This window comes from Choloepus didactylus, chromosome 20, assembly GCF_015220235.1.
Source record: "Choloepus didactylus isolate mChoDid1 chromosome 20, mChoDid1.pri, whole genome shotgun sequence".
NCBI classification, from domain to species: domain Eukaryota; kingdom Metazoa; phylum Chordata; class Mammalia; order Pilosa; family Megalonychidae; genus Choloepus; species Choloepus didactylus.
In genome coordinates this window covers 2712078-2721873 of record NC_051326.1, presented here as the reverse complement: position 1 = coordinate 2721873, position 9796 = coordinate 2712078, and the positions used below count along the sequence as shown (strand labels likewise).

Sequence of the window (9796 nt, the reverse complement as noted above, 5' to 3'; positions counted from 1 at the left end):
TCAGGTATATTTCCAGATGTTCTGAGCTGTTTTGTTGACCCGTGTCGATTGATGTAAGAGAACTACACCATTCTAATTTCTGAGCCTTTTTAATGTCTTAATTCCTGGAAGGCTGGTTCATTTCTCTCCTGTACAGAGTTTTTCCTGGATATAATTTTGGCTTAACTGTTTTAGAAGAAATTTAGAACTAGCTGCTCATATTTTTATTTATAAATTAATGAAGGTGCTGGATTAATATTTTTATTTCAGGGTAGCAAATTACCACAATTGAGATGCTTCACACAACGGACATTTATTATCTCACAGTTTCTGTGGGTGAGGAGTTTGGGCACAGTTTAGCTGGACTCTGCTCAGGAGCTCACAAGGCTAACAAGCAGGTGTCGGCCAGGCTGCTTTCCTCCTTGGAGCTCAGGGTCCTTTTCATAAGCTCATGTGTTTTTGGCAGAACTCAGTGCTTTGTGTTTGTAGGACTGAGGTCCGGGCTTCCTGGACACCATCGACTGGAGGCTGCTCTCAGCTCCTGGAGGACACCCCGTGTTCCCCGCCATGCCCTGGCTCAGTAGACTGTTAAATAACATTGAGCCCTTGTGACCAAGGGCATGCGATAATTATGTTTACTTATTCTTCTTTTGTTTATTTATTCAATTAGCACTTGGAACTTCTTCATATAGGACTTTTACATTTTACTGTTTAGCTTATTTATAGGTATTCCAATTTCATTTGCTATTGAAAATGTGTCTTGGGTCCCACATTAATTTCTGAGGGGTTGTTGATTTTATGTTTCACAGTTATTGGTTTCCACATATTAATTTGCACCCCACTGCCTTATTAAATTCCATTATTATTTGTAATAATTTTCAAATAAGCCTCTTGGTTTTCCCAGGTGTATAATCATATTACCTACAAGTAATTATAATTATATTTCCTTCCTGGAAATTTTTACACCTCTTTTTTTTTTTGATACAAAATTAAATAATAGTGATGAGAATGAGCACTTTAATTTTCTGACTTCAGTAGGAATGTCTCTTTTATTAAACAGCATTTTGACTTTTTATTGTCTTTTCTTCCTTTTAACACAGATGTTTAATTCATTTATTTTTTGCCATTTTTTTTTTTTAATTTTTATTGGGATTGTTCAGATACCATACAGTTATCCAAAGAGCCAAAGTGTACAGTCAGTTGCTCCTGGTACCCTTATACAGCTGTGCATCCATCACTGCACTTAATTTTTGTTCAATTTTTAGAAACTTTTCATTATTCTAGACAAGAAATAAAGTGCGAGCTGTAAACAGAAAAAAAAAAAAAAAAAAAAAAAAGAATGAAAAGAAAAGGAAACTCGAATCCTCCCATATCCCTAACCACCCCCCTCAATTGTTGACTCGTAGTGTTGGTATAGTACATTTGTTACTGTTCATGAAAGAATTGAAATACTACTAACTGTAGTATATAGGTTGCAATAGGTATATTTTTTCCCTATAGGCCCCTCTGTTATTAACTTCTAGTTGTAGTGTCATACATTTGTTCTGGTTCATGGAAGAGTCTTCTAATATTTGTACAGTTAATCATGGACATTGCCCACCATAGGATTCCGTTTAATACATTCCCATCTTTTGACCTCCAAGTTTCCTTCTGGTGACATATATGACTCTGAGCTTCCCCTTTCCACTTCATTCACACACCATTCGGCGCTGTTAGTTATTCTCACATCTTGCTACCAACACCTCTGTTCATTTCCAAACATTTAAGTTCATCCTAGTTGAACATTCTGCTCATACTAAGCAACCACTCCCCATTCTTAAGCCTCGTCCTATATCTTGGTACCTTATATTTCATGTCTATGAGTTTACATATTATAATTATTCTTATCAGTGAGACCCTGCAATATTTGTCCTTATATGTCTGTTTTATTTCACTCAGTATATTGCCCTCGAGGTTTTGTCATCAACCCATTTTCTTTTTTTTTTTAAGATAGTTTTGTTCACTTACCATACATTCCATCCTAAGTAAACAATCGATGGTTCTCTGCATGGTCACATCTTTATGTGTTCACCACCTTCACCACTATCTATATAAGGGCATGTACATTTCTTCCACAAGGCAGGAGGGAGAGTTAAAGAAGGTAGACGTTGCTCGTATTTTTTCATTCTTTTCTCCATCTGCTCCTTTGCATGTAGGCTTTCAGGTGTTTTGCTCTCCAGTTCCTGAGTGTTTTCTTCTGCCTCTTGAGATCTGCTGTTGTATGTTTCCATTGTGTTTGCTTATTTTTGTTGCTGTATTATGGAAACTGATTTAACTGAACTCTTTAATGTACTGCTTTTATTATTTTATTATCTTATTTCCTACTGATTCAAGAGTTTTGAAAATATTTTACCATTTCAAGGTAAAATTGATGTTTTCTTCTATTTTAAACTCAAGTTTATGGAGTTACAATTTGTACACAATAATCAACTTGTTCTGTGAGTTTTGACAAAGCTCTATCATTTAACCACCACCACATTTGGGATATAGAACATTTATATCACCCCAAACAATATCTGTCGTATTCTTTTGTAGCTGTTTCCTCCTCCCTCCTATCAACCCCTGGCAATACTGACCTGTGCTCCTATAGTTTGCCTTTTCCAGAGTGTTCTGTAAATGGAATCCTGCAGTGTGTGGATGGCACCTGCTTCCTTCACTTAGAATACGGACTTTGAAAGTCTCCTGATCGTTACATGGATCAGTACTTGGTTCCTTTTTACTACTGGGTAGTGTTCCACTGGATAGATGTATACTTGTTTACCCATTCATTGCTTGATGGACATTCAGGATGTTTCTAATTTTGAGCTATTAAGAATAAAACTATAAAATTTGTATATGGGTCTTTATGGGGATATATGTTTTCATTTTTCCTGGATAGATATGAGCTGGGTTGCTAGGTTATATGGTAAATGTACATTTAACTTGAGAAGAGATTGGCCAACTGTTTTCCAAGCCAGCTGTAACACTTTACATTCCCTCCAGCAATGAATGAGAGTTTGACTTGCTCAGCGTCCTTGTCAACAGTTTTATTGTCTGTTTTTACATATTAGCTATTACTGAAGGTGTATTATGGTGTTTCACCATGATTATAATTTGTTTTGGTGTTACACTTCTCTGATGAAGTATCTGTTTAAATGTTTGCCCATTTTATATTGAGTTGATCATTGACATATTGTGTGGTAATGAGTTTATGTCTTTAATTTCCCCTCTGAGATGTTTGCTCACTCTCAGGTGACTTTGTTATTGCTTCTTAAAATATTTTGGAGTCTACACATTTTAATTTTGTTAGATATTAGTTTTTCAAGATATTTCCTATTGTTGGTTTATGGTATCTATTTCTAGAAAGGAGAGATGCTGCCTTTTGTGATATTGATGGTCAAAGCTATTTCCTTTTCAATCTTCTTAAAAATAAAATTGCCAATCAATCAGAATCAGTTATTTGGTGTGATCCTTGAATGTTTACAGAATGCCTGGGCCTAACTCTTTGCTTCACTCTCACAGTTTTCAGCAACAAGCAACAAGCGTGGCGCAGAGGTTTTCCACAAATATTTGTCAAAATAATAAGTCAATGAAAAAATGTCCATTTTAATTACCCTGCTTTCTTCTCCATGTACAGATAACTTGCTCAAGTCTTGATTCATCTCTCATAATCAGAACGTTTATTCTAAAGCTCATTTTCCCTTCCCATGGAAATTCCTACTTTCTCTGGTATGAGCTCCCATTATTTTCTAAATGGACCTTCTGCCTCCAAGTCTTTGGGGTTCTTATCAGTCACACACGTGCTACCTCGAGGTTTTCTAAACTTCAGTTCTTTCCATTCCATTCCCTGCTCAGATACTGGTCCACAGTATTTACTAAATAAATCCAGGCTTGTGTCCTTCAATTTGAGATGTCTGCCAAGTTTGGTTCGCTGTACTACAAAATTTCTTCAAACCCTATTAATGCATTCCATAACCTACCCTAATTGAACTGCTCATATTTTGCATAAATTCAGCATAAAACTTCTTAGTCCTTGCCAATAGTTTTCTTTCTCTTGAAAACTCTTCTTAGTATCTTTGCATATGCATTCTGAGCCAAAAATTAAAATGTTAGTTTGATGCTGTCATATTTAAGGTGATTTTACCTATCCTCCTTCCTTTCAAGATTGAATATATATTATTAAGTGAATATATTGTGAAAGGCACTATGCTAATTATTTTACATAATCATCTGATTTAATTTTTATAACGAAACCATGACATATCTTTATGCCTATTTTATAGATCATGAAATTGAGATTAATGTAGGTTTAATAATTTGCTAAATTTAAACATTTAGTGTACGCAAAGTGAGATGGACATCACGTATTTCTGACTCCAAAGGAATTCTTAAATCCTATGCTGAAGTGGTTTCCACATCTCTGACCCCTGTTGCTGTGAACTACTTTAATTTTACAATCCAGAGTCTAGATGTGTTGTTACATGTGGCAATTGGATATCACTGATTAACAGCTGGATATTAACCAGTCCTCTTTGGGAAGAGACAAAAGCACATTGTCTGGAAGGAAGAACGGGGACTTGCAGCTTTAATTCTGTTTCTGTCTGCGCCACCTTATGTGTGCGTGTGTGAACGTTTACCTGAATTTACTTGAACAAGGGCTCCTATGCATGGTATTGCCCAAGATAGAGTGCTTTCATGGTTCAACAAATGGCTTTTGATTCTCTCCTCACCATCGACACACTGGTGGAGAAAGTCAATCTAACACCGAGCACATGTCTTCCGAGGCCTTATAAATTTACTCTATGAGAAAGGCAGATATTCTCAGCAGGAAAAAGGCGTGCCCTCAATCAGAATTCCCCTGGAGTTAAATGGTTAAACGATATCATGGAGACACGTTCTTTCCTTCAGGCTCTTGGGATTAGTTTATTCAGATACAAGTTATTAGCAGGAAGAGCAGGGCAAACTGCTCTTAGCTACAGTGATATTGAGAGCCTAAGAGATGTATTTACTTACTAGGGACAAAAATACTGAGTTCTTGGTTATAAAGTGTCCTGTGGAGCAGCAGAGATTAAAAAAAAAAGAATTAACTAGCAAATTAACTAAACTCTGCTTTGGAGCTTTGGTTCAAAAGAGCATTTAATAAGCACTTTCTTTCCTCAGTAGCAATTCATTATTTTTTTTTTTTTTTTCTGAATGAGATCGAGTATTCCTTTTAGGAGGATAAAAGCTAAACCAGTAAATAAGAAACCATTTTGACTCATTTTAACTTATTGTATAAACAGCATTAAAGAAAAGTTACTGGAAATCAAAACAGTGTTAAAAATTCAACCACAAGGGCCATGTTCTTTTATAGCAAATAATTACATTCTATCACTTTCTCATAATTGCAAGATTTAAAGAGCAAAGCAAGAATATTTAGTATTTATCTTCTTCAAATATTTCTGTTGTGTGAGGGGAAAAATGTTGTATTCCTGTGTAAAGAGAAAAGAATATATATTGAGTTCTAAACTAAAATATATATGGACAGATCCTATGTCAGGCCATGTTACCTATAAAACTAATGTAATTTTCATACATGATCATGTAATTAGACATCATTATCCCCACTTAGCAGAATAAGACTCTAAAGACAGAGAGAGAAAATCGTTCCACATAATCTCAAACTTAGCAAGTGATGAGGCCAGGATACAAAATTAGGCCTTACTAACTTTCTAAAACACCACCTCCTCCAGCTGTCACACTGCTCATTTCTGCTGTGCATAAAGGAAAAAGACAATGAGCCCTTGAGGTGCTCGGAGGTCAGAGGTCATCCGCAACTTGACAGATCTTCCCCAGGAGCCTGGAGCGCCACTGGGGAAATACGAAGCTTCTAAATTGATGGATTAGTTTTCCAGCGGAGTGGAAGTCACTGTGGCAGTAACTGCCCACCTCACAGCCGCTCCCAGTGGTGACCAGTTTATGATCACTTCTTCATTATTGCTGTTTCTATTCTAAGAAAATGTGTTGCTTGGTCCATGTAACGGCAAACAGTTTCGGGGCAAACAGGTCGATTGTGTGGGGTTATCCTGGCTCTGCCATCTGACCTGCATCCTCAGCCACGGAAGCCAACGTTGGTGCGTCACTGTCCAACCTGCCAGCTGAGGATCAGAGCACCAGCCATCCTCGGGGGCTGTTGGAATCTAGTGAATTTGTAAATGCAAAGCTCTTAGAACAGTGCCCAGCATACTGAAAATAAAATATTAGTTCCCATTACTATATTTATAGGCAGTCACAACGAAAATGTAATTTGTAAAACAGACCCACTGATATATTTCTAAATTTTTCCAAGAGTTTCTAAGTAAATTCCATGGACAATATTCATATTCACTCCCAGTTATGAAGTTAAGAAGACAAAAATATCTGTCCTAAATTTTAACAATAATTTCCTATTTCACCGACAGTGTTTCAGAACATGACCATGTTGTTCATAATCATTCAGGTATTACAGCAATTCTTAAAGATTCATCCAGTGCATAGAACTTATCCATTATTTACACATTGTTACTAAATTAATTAATTGACCATGGTTTGTAATTAAATTTACTCATGCTGTAAATAAATTAAGCTCAGAGATTTTGCTTTCATTTTTGGAATATTTGATTAGTACCCCTTTACTCTGTAACTTACACATTTTCATTTCTAATGTGTCATAATTTTTCACAGATGGGCACTATGGACCCATAAAAAGTTGGTGTGACTAATTCGAGTTTTCCTGCTTTGTCTTGACAATTTTTTTAGAAGTTCTTGATAAAGTTTTTATTGCATCTGGCAGATGGATGCAGCTTATGTCTGAAGTGTGGCTCCAACTTAATGGGGCTGCTTTTCTAACAAATGCATCCAAATTTAATCATCCAAGTCAATTTGCATATTACAGTAGTTTCCTTGCAAGATTATACATATTCCATCCAGTTATGGCCAAATTACAATGACCAATGTGAAATTTAAAGGGACTAGTTTAACACAGTGTAGGCAGTAGATTAGCAAGGACCACAGAGTAAGGTTTTAAATACATATTAGTGTACAATGTCGTCCCTGTATCCACACAACCCTGCATGTGCATTTGGACACACCCACCCACACACCCACACGTGCACACACAGACATGAACACACATGCACACATGCTCACATCCACTTTTTCATTCACACACACACAACACCCTGTTATGGCCCTGCGGACACCTTACAAAGAAGAGGTGGTGTCAGAAACTCTTCTGTTCGACTCAATAAGTGTGCACTGATCTCCACTCTAAAGGCCCTGCATTCTGCTAGACCCTAGGAATATCATAATGCCCCTTAATGCCCAGCCAATAGTTTGCAAATTTGTCAAATAAAAATATTGCCAAGTAAAAAATAAAGACAAGTAAGAAGGCAGTGGCCATACGACGTGGTAAGTGGTCCAGTAGAGACAAGCGTTATACTAGGACAAAGAAGAAGCACTTCTGGGCTGCCCAGAGGAAGTTTCCCATTAGCAATGAGGCCTAGATGTGCACTGCCTTGCTGGGATGTTCCGGAAGCTGTCAAAGCACGTCCACCATCATGAATTTCCCAGAAGCAGTTGCACTTTTGCTGAGTGCTCTGGAGGCCTCGCTGACAATGTGGATGACATAGGTATCAGAGATAATGTTTTTAAAAATCAAAATACCTAACCTGTCAACAAATTTCATTCCCTGGGAAGTCTGTCCGCAAAATTTTAAGATTTCTATCCATTGGCATTTTCCATTTTTAGAGTGTGTACACTCATCCTTTTTTGGATATATTTATATACATTTAATGAAAATTACTTAAGCATAACACGGAATAACATACGTATATGGGGACAGATGAGCTATATTTTTTTGTCCAGAGACACCTCACATTCTATCAAGGGGAAGCAGACACATGAACTAATACATGCCATCAAGTTTGTGATTCCATGATTGTGCAGGCTGGAGAAGGGGATAAATTGACCAATTCCCATTGATGCAAAGGAAAGTCTCTGCAGCATCACAGCTCAGGCGATTACATCAGCGAGGATAGAGTGGGGACCTTGAGGCAGGGGTGAAGGGTGGGCAGGGGGTCCTTTTGAAGACAGTCTAAGGAGGTCTTACAGCTGGTAAATGTGAAGTCCATCCTTCCCCCAAACAGTTTGATTTTATACCTAGACTAATAAAGATTCAAATCTAACTTTTTATGTTTCTTTAAAATTAGTATATTGCATAAAATTACTCCTCAATTGATTATGACCACAGTGGTCATTGTACTTACTGAATTTCATGAGTTATTGCTGATATCACAAGTGCTACCAATATTCAGTAAATACCAACATTTCAAGAGGGCATTGCTAAGATTATTAATATAAACTGCAGAGCATCTTCTAATAACATCTTCCTCAAATAGTTGGATCTCTCTCTGTGAAGTTTCTGTGAAGCTAGGCTAGTGACAACCTTTATCAGTAGGGGTTTCAGTCAGGCCAGTTAGGCAGGCAATAATGTATTAAAAGGACATGAGATGTTGGAGAGCACATGGGAGGGCTGCAGAGCCAGGCTCATGAAGGAGATGGTTTGGCACATCCCAAGGATTGTGCCACAGACCTGGAGCTGTCGCAGTCTGAATCCCTGCTTCATCTTACGCTGATGGGGCCGCTCACACTGGTGGGAATGACCGCTGGCTCCACTGCCTCTGCAGCCCTGTAAGGTCAGTGTCACTGGAACTGACCCATGGGTACCAGACCCCTGCACCTCTGTGTCAGTCACTCCTGATTCAAATGTGGGTCGAACACATTGGTTGGTGGAGCTGAGATGATGTTGCTATATACTTCCTGCAAACCTGGGAAAGCAAGTGTCATTACACTACTCACATTGTGGTTAGGATTTCCACGCTGGAATAGTGTTGCTTACATGTTCTCTTCAACAAAGCATCATGGCAGTGTGAGCACTTAATTTAATCCATTTGGTCTGTGGACCATTGAAAAACACTGGGATGTTTATTGCAATTTGAGATTTTATAAGGGCAATAAAAAGCTCATGAAATATTTATCATTTGCTAAGAAGTAATGTGTGTATTTGTGAACTGTCAGAAATACTAGAGAGAGTTCAGAAGGACATGAAAAGGCATTACTCAAATCCACATTAAGAAATAAAAAGATAACTCAAATTCACATGAAATAAAAAGCACCAGCAAATATAAAAGAGTGTATAAAATATTTTATAACTCTTCTTTTCCTATCTGATTTAAAAGAAAACTCCATATTTACCTGGCAGGGGAGGCACCATGATCACGAAGGTGGTTTTCCCAGGGGGAGGCTTATCCATTGCATTCCAGATGTGCTGACCCCTGCAATTTCCCCAAATGTAGGAAACTCGACTGCATAATTTGTGGTAGGGGGGGACTATGTTCACACTTTCCCCTAAAAAAAAGAAAAGAAAAGAAAAAGAAAACTGTGTAAAGCAACAAGTACAAAACTGTTGTTGAGCTTATAATGTGTAAATATACATTTCATATGACAACAATTGCACAAAAGAAGGGAAAAATGGAGCTACATTGGAGCAGAGCTTCTGGGCACAATTGAAATAAAGTTGATTTTTATCTGAACTCAATTGTTGAAAGTTAAGATGCTAATTATATATCCCAGGAGAAAGACTTGTAAAAGCTCAAAAAGATAGTAAAAGAAACAACAAAAAAAGTTAAAAAGTTTCACTAAAAATATCTATTTAACTCAAAAGAAATAAGTAATTGGAAAAGGAAGAAAAGAGGTATAAGACAAATAGAAAAAAAAAACA

At 37.2% G+C, this 9796-nt stretch overlaps 1 non-coding gene across 1 annotated transcript; it reads left to right on the top strand.

Moving 5' to 3' along the window:
* Positions 1-9262: 9262 nt before the first annotated feature.
* LOC119516995 lies at positions 9263-9426 on the top strand. Its single transcript, XR_005213425.1, has one exon. It is a non-coding gene; the product is annotated as a U1 spliceosomal RNA (small nuclear RNA).
* The last annotated feature ends 370 nt before the right edge of the window (positions 9427-9796 follow it).